At 46.2% G+C, this 8,890-nt stretch overlaps 1 pseudogene; it reads right to left on the bottom strand.

The window, feature by feature from the left end:
- Nucleotides 1-198: 198 nt before the first annotated feature.
- On the bottom strand, nt 199-316 carry LOC136656647 (5S ribosomal RNA; annotated as a pseudogene).
- Nucleotides 317-8,890: the final 8,574 nt, after the last annotated feature.

Below are 8,890 nucleotides of genomic sequence, written 5' to 3'. Positions count from 1 at the left end.
CAGTCTCAAAAGACTATGGTATAAGCCTACAGCACCTGGTATTCCCAGGCAGTCTCCCATCCAAGTACTAACCAGGCCTGACCCTGCTTAGCTTCCGAGATCATGGTATAAGCCTACAGCACCCGGTATTCCCAGGCAGTCTCCCATCCAAGTACTAACCAGGCCTGACCCTGCTTAGCTTCCGAGATCATGGTATAAGCCTACAGCAGCCGGTATTCCCAGACGGTCTCCCATCCAAGTACTAACCAGGCCTGACCCTGCTTAGCTTCCAAGATCAGACGAGATCGGGCATGTGCAGGGTAACAGTTGCTGCAACTGCATTTGCCCCAAGAGGAAAACCCCAATTAGTGTCAATAGAAAGTGGCAAAGAGTAGCCCCCTCCCTGAGGGATCTTAATTATAACTATGGTAGAAGGAAACTTTGACATACCCTTTCCTCTCATATTGTGTCTTGGTTCTGGTCCTTTCCTCTGTGGCTGCTGTCTGTACAAATAACCTTCCTGGGACTGGACAACAAGCCCAGTTGTGAGTAGCTTTGGACCCAGAATTCAGGCTTGCCCAATTCAATGAATGGATGGTATATTCAGAACAGAGACTTTTTCACCCAGGGGGAAACTGACAGATAGAACATCCTGCCCCAAACTCAGTGAGGATCACTTGTCAAGAGGGTTCCAAAAGGGAATGCAACAAGTCAGAGGAATCAGCTTCTCTTTTGTGCCTTTCATTAACCATGCAGTATCAGAGCAAAAAAATGTATATCTTTATTTTTTTCCTGCTCAGGAAAACATGGTGAATCTCTGGAACACTTTTTGTCCCCTCTCTTCTGGCAATGCAAACATCCTGCTAAGGACACCGCTGATGGATGTTTGGAAGTTGGAACCAACCTACCTCCCAATGGCTCTCCGGAGAGCCAAGGGCATTAATATTAACATGTGCATACAACCCAAGAGCTTCTCAGTGTCACCATTTATCTTATTTACTTCCACCAACTAAAATGTCAAGCTGATGCAGTGGTTTTAAGACTCCCAGCCAAGTACAAAATTCTAAACTGGGGACACGGATCTCCCAAAAGACCTGAGTCAAGCATTTCTTCGCTCCATCCCACAACCTTCCTGTTGCAAATTGATAGGGAACAGATTGCAAAAGATCCTCAAATGCTATGAATCATCTGCTTTTAACGAGGACTATCTACCCCAGAATAGGACAGGCTCTAGCGCATAGGTGTCTGACTTCCAAAGTGAATGTCGTACTTCTCTTTTCATGGTCAGTACAGGATCAGGAGGTCTGATTTTGGGACCTCCATAGACAAGTATTTTTAGGACAAACACTGTGTCTGGAGTATTAGGAGTTAATGTCAACAAGCCTGTGACAAACAAGCTAAAGTCCCTGGCTTAGGTCTGTCTCCATCCTATCCCTCCTCCTGAGCTATGGAGCCCGACATGAACCAATGTTCTCAAGGAGTCCTCTGGCTCTAGCTCCACAGGGTATAGCCTGAACAGTGCCAGGACAGCACAGGACTGGGCCCTGAATCTTGGGCATAGGGATTTGATAAAATTTGGAGGAAGAGAACCTGTGGGAACTTGCTGGGATTGCAGCAAAATTGTACTGGGATTCATTTTCTTGCAGCAAAAGATATTGACCCAGAGCTTCAAAGTTCTCTCTGAAAAAAACAGTGAAATGAATGATCTTTTTGCCATTCTTGCCATAATCCCATGGCATAACCCTCATCACCTGAAGGAAAGGGATCTTGCTGTGCAGTGGCCGTGAATTGCTTCCTCTAAAGCAGGGCTTTCCAAACCCCAGCCAGGGAGCTGGAGCCAGGATTTGGGGAAAGCCCTCCACTGCATCAACAGAGCTTAGCATTCAACCTCTGCTCTGCATGTATTCTGAGTAGATCTGGGCACCAGGACGCTCTGGACAGTCGCTTCTGCCCGGTTATTGTACTGTTACCAAAAAGGCTGCTTTGTTTAGGGGAATTATTTATATTAGCCTTTTGGAAACTTTTGGGACCATAGGCTGGATACCAAGACAGCGTTAAGCAAAGAGATCCCTTGTCTAGCTTAATGAGGAGACTGGGAGGAAGGTAACTTTCAATCAAAGGATTATATTTTTATTGCAAAAACACACAAAGGTAACATAATACACATGGAGAATTGATAAGTGTAGATTTCTAGTACTTGTGTATAGTGTACCTAGCTAGTGGTGGCTGCATGTGCTATGTATTTGGGTGCATCCGAAAAGGAATCAGAAATGGATAAGGTGTAGGGAAGTATTTAGGGGTTCCTTAATCTGCTAAACCCAGTTGCTGACTAAAGATGGGGGAGAAGGGAGGGATAGGGAAGAGGGGAGGGAGTTTAGACGCCAGATATATTTACCTGTCTGGGGGGGAGGGCAGTTGGAGGAAGAGTCCCATGTAGGACCACTCTCGCAGGAGAGCAATCAGAGAGAGAGAACGCATGTGCTCTGAGTTCTCTCTTATAAGAGTTGTCTTTGACCTGGAAGTTGATCTAAACTGACCGGAAGTATCCCAGAGCTTTGCACATGCTCAGTATACGTGGAGTATGTAAAGAAAAGGTGGAAGGGTCCAGAACCAGCTATCAGCAAAACCTGACTCTGGGGGAGGGGGAGTAGCTTACTTCCTGTTGCTACTGGATTTTGGAGTCTGGAGGTGGTTTAATGGCTGTGATTTAATTAACAATAGGTGATAGACTTTGCTGCCAAAGTCCTCCTCCTTTAATGTGTTTGCATATTCAGTGATTGACTTAAACAATAAAGACATTTCCAATGTCTCTCCAGAGAATGAGTCTTTCAGACTGGAGGTGGCCAACAACATGAGAAATGAGTGAGCTTACGATTTGACTCCTTTTGTGGCCTGAAAGAGAAGTTTTAGGCCTGCATTTTAGTCCATGATATATATATAAAATCACAACTTGGAAGGGGAAAAGGGGATTTTCACGTAACAGTACTGCACAGACTTTTGGAACGCCGGGCAACAGATGCGACTGCCCAGAGTGTCCTGGTGCTCAGGACACTACTCAGGTATACTCAGATCTACATACAGTGCAGAGGTGGAACAGGAAGCTCCAGTCCAAATGGAGCCCGCTGTTTTGATGGACAGCTGTCGCGAGTTTGACGAATCAACGGGCACTCTAAAAATGTGAATCCAACACAACCTGTGCTAAGCTCTCCCGTGGAAAGGGACCTTGTTGGGTCACAGCCCAGGACACACTAATTCTGATAGTACTCTCTCACTGTGTCTTCCCATAGGCAGGTGTTAGCGCATGAATTTGTTTTCCGTCAACAAAGGCCTTCAGATAAAACAGTAACAGGGAATGCTGGGACCTATATCCAACTTCCGATGCAAATGTTTTGAAAAGCCGACGGGTGATGCACGGAAGTTGTCTGTCAAGTCAAAGACAGCTGCCTTGTTCTCGCCTCCAATCTTTTCCATTTGCAGCATTAAGCAGCTCTAAAAAGAAGACAAGGTGTTTTTAAGTCTTACATCCTTGGAAACAAACCATGTACAAATACAGGCACACAGGGTGATCTATTGCTATGATGCTGAGTGTTGCTGAAATTGAGCATTTCTTTTATTTTATGCAAACGTATACCATACTGAGCTTCTGATTTGGGGAGCAAATGGAGATCTTTGTGCCACTGGTGTAGCTAGAGAAGGTGCAAAGCATTAAGTTTTGCAGGGAGCCTCACCACGACATGCAAGTGGCCCTCCCTGTCTCCTTTGGAGCCATTCCTGGCTGCCATCTCTTCTCGTATCCCATCCCTGATTTTCAAGAGCAAAATTTTTTTAAAAAAATGGAAAATGCAGTGACTTCTTAACCCTCCCCAAACTCCACTTTTACCAACGAAGCCAGAGGAGGACGTTCTCAGAGGTCACCGTCTCTAATGATTCATTTAGGATGTGAGAATATAGTTCTGATATATGTTAGCACAGGGGTGGCCAACCTTTCAGCTTTAGGGCTCCTGGACCTTTAACAATTGTGTAGAAATGTTGTCACAGGTGACACCTGCTGAAATGTCCTCCTCTGCACAATTGTTAGTTCAGGAGCCCTACTGTTGAAAGGTTCGCCACCCCTGTGCTAGATTAAAGTCAATTAGGAATTTAAAGGACAAAAGTGGGCATTTTAACCTAAACCAGGTAATAAATAACTCACCAGCAAAGATGCCTTTGTTTCCAAGTCGTAAGCTCCAACCTGCAAGGCTAACTTAACACCCTGCGAATGGCCTGACCAGATTGCTTTCAGTACAGATTGCCTTGATGATTATGTACCTCTTCTTCACCTAAAGGATATAGGACAACCTCTCCCTGTGCCATGTGATATTGTAAATCAATTTAGAATGCCAGGATTTTGGTGACAGCAGCATATCCTGTCACTCAAAATGCTACAGACAGGAAAAGGAGAGAAACTAGGAAAAGGCAATTAGCCATTAAGACAACAGAAGGGAGGCTGAGCTCAAAAACTCCTACACTGAAGGTTAATGAAAATTTTGAAGTTTATTGCTTAAAAAGAGAGAGAGAGAAACCCAGATGGTGGAGAAGGAGCTCAGGTGTAAGAAAAGTGCCCACTTTGCATTGTATAACAAGCCGTCTCATTTAAATGATACGTAACTGGCTTCCTGATGCCGGCACGCTCATAATTCTGCATAATTAAAGGGCTGATAAGGTACAAAAGCTATTAATTGGCATCGTGAAATCCTTAAGGAGTCATCCGTTTTGCTACAATATTTGAAAATATCTATAGTGCGTTTTGCGGGGGTTGTGGGATTTTTTTTTATGTGAATGATAGACTCTTTTTTTATTTGGTCAGAGCTGCTTTCATTAGCAATTTTCTCCTTCTAATGGCTGTATAATTAAACCGTAATGGACTGTTTAAGCTTATGTATATTCATGGGGAAGTAGTTAATAACAAAACAAACTATAATTAAATATACTCTTAAATATTTTACTTTTCCGTTCATAGAGAGATAGTTTTAGCCAAAGATTAGCCATATTGCACGCTTTCTGTTCAACTGAGGCACTGGAAACCTAAGACAGATGCAGGCCAGGAAAACAAATGTAAATAGAAACTGAATTGAGTTTGTAATGTGAACTTTGTTACATCACATTTTTATCGTGTCCTTCCTCCCAGGAAGGAATAGGACAACTTTTACCCTGCACATGCCCAATCTCGTCTGCTCTTGGAAGCTAAGCAGGGTCAGGCCTGGTTAGTACTTGGATGGGAGACCGCCTGGGAATACTGGGTGCTGTAGGCTTATACCATGATCTCGGAAGCTAAGCAGGGTCAGGCCTGGTTAGTACTTGGATGGGAGACCGCCTGGGAATACCAGGTGCTGTAGGCTTATACCATAGTCTTTCGAGACTGAAGGCTGCCAACCTCCCAGGACCCCAAAGGCACCTCCAAGGTTCTCCTACAAATGCCCATTTAATTATCACATGCAACACTGTGGGGATCAGGCTGAGAAGCAGTGATCATCCAAAGGGCACCCAAGTGAGATTCAACAGTGAGGCAATGACCCTGAGCTTCCCTAATCATCATCTAGCATGGGGTGGAAGACAAATCAAAATGGGATGGGCAACCCAATCCTAACCAGCACTGGGAAGGAGGAGGCTTGAGGTCTCCTCGGGGTAAGTGGACATTTGTCCTCTTGCCCCATGAAAAGCTTTAGCCTACTCATTGGGGTTGCTGTGATCTGTGCCATTCCCCTCAAGGAAAGGCCCAAGCCTTGGGGCTACTCAATCTGCGCTGGTTATTTTGCCTGTTCAGGGTTGAGAGGCTCCATGTTGGGCCAGGAGGCCTGACGCAGGGTTCTGGATCTGGCCCAGGAGAGCTCCGTCAGTCCCGCCCCCCTCCGACTTACCTCTCTGCTGACTTACCTCTCTTACGTTATCCCTTGCTCTGGGTAGCATGCAGTGGGCCTCTGGGCTTGTGCTGGTTCAGTGTGGCCTGCTAGCGCCTGCACTATCCCAGCACAGTGTCATGGGTGTGCCTTATGGCACATTTGCGACACTCAGCGCTGGCGAAGGGTGGTGCAGTGCGCTCAGGATTGGGCTCTTAAGGCCCAACCCTATTCAACTTTCCAGCACTGATGCAGCCTCAATGCAGCCCCAAGGCAAGGGAACAAACATTCCCTTCCCTTGAGGACGCCTCCCTGTCTGCCAGCATCCACCACCGCTATAGCATGCAGTGCACGCCCCATTGGCAACAACCAAGGGGCTAATTGAAGACCATCATAAATTCCAGGTGGACTGCATTCAGCTTGCTAGATCAGAAATAGGGCTTTGTATATACTCCCATTCTGTAGGAGCCCTGAAAAGCACTGAGTGAGGCAGTGGGTGCAATATCCAACTTCTTAAAAATCTCAACCTTAATTTGAAGAAAAAGAATCAAGGGCCCTCTTCATTCTTCTCTCTTCCTTAGCTGGTGCTTGGGGAGCAGGTTGTCCTCTCAACCAATACACTGCTGCTGAGATTTGTGTGTCATTCATGAATTGAATGGGGAAATTCAAGGGTCCTTGGGACCCTCAAGATAGGGAGTTAATTGCTAGGAGATGGTTGGAGATTTCTCTTGAGTATTTTGAAGGTGGCCATCATCAGAACATTGATTCAGGCTACAAGTGATCCTTGATGTCTCTGTTATTAGCAGAACAGGACTGAAACAAGTGGGTATCTCCCAACCTGCACACCCCTCTCTGACCACCGCTCCAAACATTCAATTGCAAATGGTTTAGCAACAGCCAGGCCATTTGTTCTTCATCCTCCCTCCTCTGACAGAACTCCAAATGGCCGAGCATCTATCAGAATGCAAGAGCATCCCTTCTGAATGCCCGGATAACATGCGCACTGCCCATGGAAAGAATCAAATCTTATCTTCCTTGTTATTACAGCTTGTACTCTACTTTTCAGGACAAATTAATATCCTCCAGCAATATGCTGCTATAAAAAGCAACAGATGGCTGACCACGAGCGGAGAAGTAAACCCTTGTACTTTTCCAATTGCCGCTGGAAATCTACCAGTTGTGAAATGAAAATGTGGACAAGCTCACTTAAGGAAACCAGACAGGGCTGGAGTGGGGAAAGGCCAAGCCTGAATGTCCTGGGATTATTAGAGCTGTTGTGTCAACCTATTCAAGATATACTTGATTAATCATTTGACTCACAACTCTTCACCGCGGGGAGAATTGAACAACTTTAAATGTGCATCTCACTCTCAACTTAATGCAGCCCCTTTTTTGAGATGGCCATGGTGGTTTCTGGTGTTTTGCTTTTTTTAATACAGTCCTTTAACAGTGTGAGTCCAAAATCTTGGCAGGCCTTGCTAAAACGATCCATGAGCTGCTGGAGATCTTTGGCAGAGTGGGTAGTGACAGCTGCATCGTCGGCAAAGAGGAAGTCACGCAGACATTTACTTGGCCAACAGACTGAGGCAAAGAGGCAAAGAAGGAAGGTCCATAGCCAGGGAGACAGACCAGGGACAGACTGCACTTGCTCCCAGTGTGGAAGGGATTGTCACTCCTGAATCGGCCTTTTCAGCCGAACACTAGACGCTGTTCCAGAACCACCATCCAGAGCGTGATACCAGAGTCTTCCGAGACTGAAGGTTGCCAACAAGAAGCTAGAATATATGGCTCTCATAGGGTTCACGCCAGCTTCTTTCATGCAGCTTCTGTTGGGTGAAAGCTGGACTTTCATCCAACAGCACAAAGACAGCTCCCGGTGTGGAAGGGATTGTCACTCCTGAATCGGCCTTTTCAGCCACACTAGACGCCAGAACCACCATTCAGAGCGCGATACCAGAGTCTTTCGAGACTGGTTGCCAACATGATTTACAGTGTGGGACATGAGCATCCAGGAGCACATGATACTGGAGCTATGAGTCTCTGGGAAATAGGACCAGAGCTGTGAAGGCACTTCTATGGCAGGCAGAACCTCCAGGAGAACTGAGAAGACTCAGAGAGGCCTTTTCAGTCAAACCTCTCCTTGAGGAGTCCATTGTGAGGTCAAGATCATGCTGGTGAGCCCCAACAAGGTATTCCTGAAGCCCAGCCCTCCACACAGATCACATATGTCAGCAGTAGTGAATGCTATACCTGGGAAGAGATCTCAGGACCAGGAACTGATAGTGACCAGGAACTGTGACCCTCCCTGTGACCAGGAACTGATAGTGTCGTCAGGGCTGGTCACCATCTCTGTGGGGGTAGGGGGTGAGAGTGCTTACCCATCAACGTGTTGAAGCAACACAAAAAGGGCCCCCCCGCCTGCCTGGGTGCCATAGGGTTCCAAATGGAGCCAGTTTTGGGTCAGGGCCACACATGCACAGAGGAGGGGTGACTGCAGAGGCGAACCTACATTTTGGGCACCCTGAAGCTTGAACTGTTATGGGGACCCCATTGCAACCAGCAACAAGGTCTGGGTAACCACTGTTTTCTTCAACGGGGTTGTTCCATTGCAGATCACCACAACTAAAAATATATATTAATAACCATTACAGCTCAGATTTTGATTGAGATTGCTGTGTAATTAAAGAAGGAAGGCCCATAGCCAGGGAGACAGACCAGGGACAGACTGCACTTGCTCCCAGTGTGGAAGGGATTGTCACTCCCGAATCGGCCTTTACAGCCACACTAGACGCTGTTCCAGAACCACCATTCAGAGCGCGATACCAGAGTCTTTCGAGACTAAAGGTTGCCAACAGTATGTTATTAATATTACTATTTTTTAAAAAACCTCATAAAGTAGATCCAAAAGTTTGAAGCAATGTGGATTCAAGTCACTTCTGGGTCCCTTCCCAGATTAGAGGCCTTGAAGCTTACACTTCATTACTTTCATAGTAGATCGGCCCCGGGTGCCTACACAGGCAAAGGATGTGTGTGTG

The sequence above is a fragment of the Tiliqua scincoides genome, chromosome 6 (assembly GCF_035046505.1).
Source record: "Tiliqua scincoides isolate rTilSci1 chromosome 6, rTilSci1.hap2, whole genome shotgun sequence".
NCBI lineage: Eukaryota > Metazoa > Chordata > Lepidosauria > Squamata > Scincidae > Tiliqua > Tiliqua scincoides.
The sequence above is the reverse complement of the archived record's forward strand: the minus strand, read 5'-3'. Positions and strand labels throughout refer to the sequence as shown.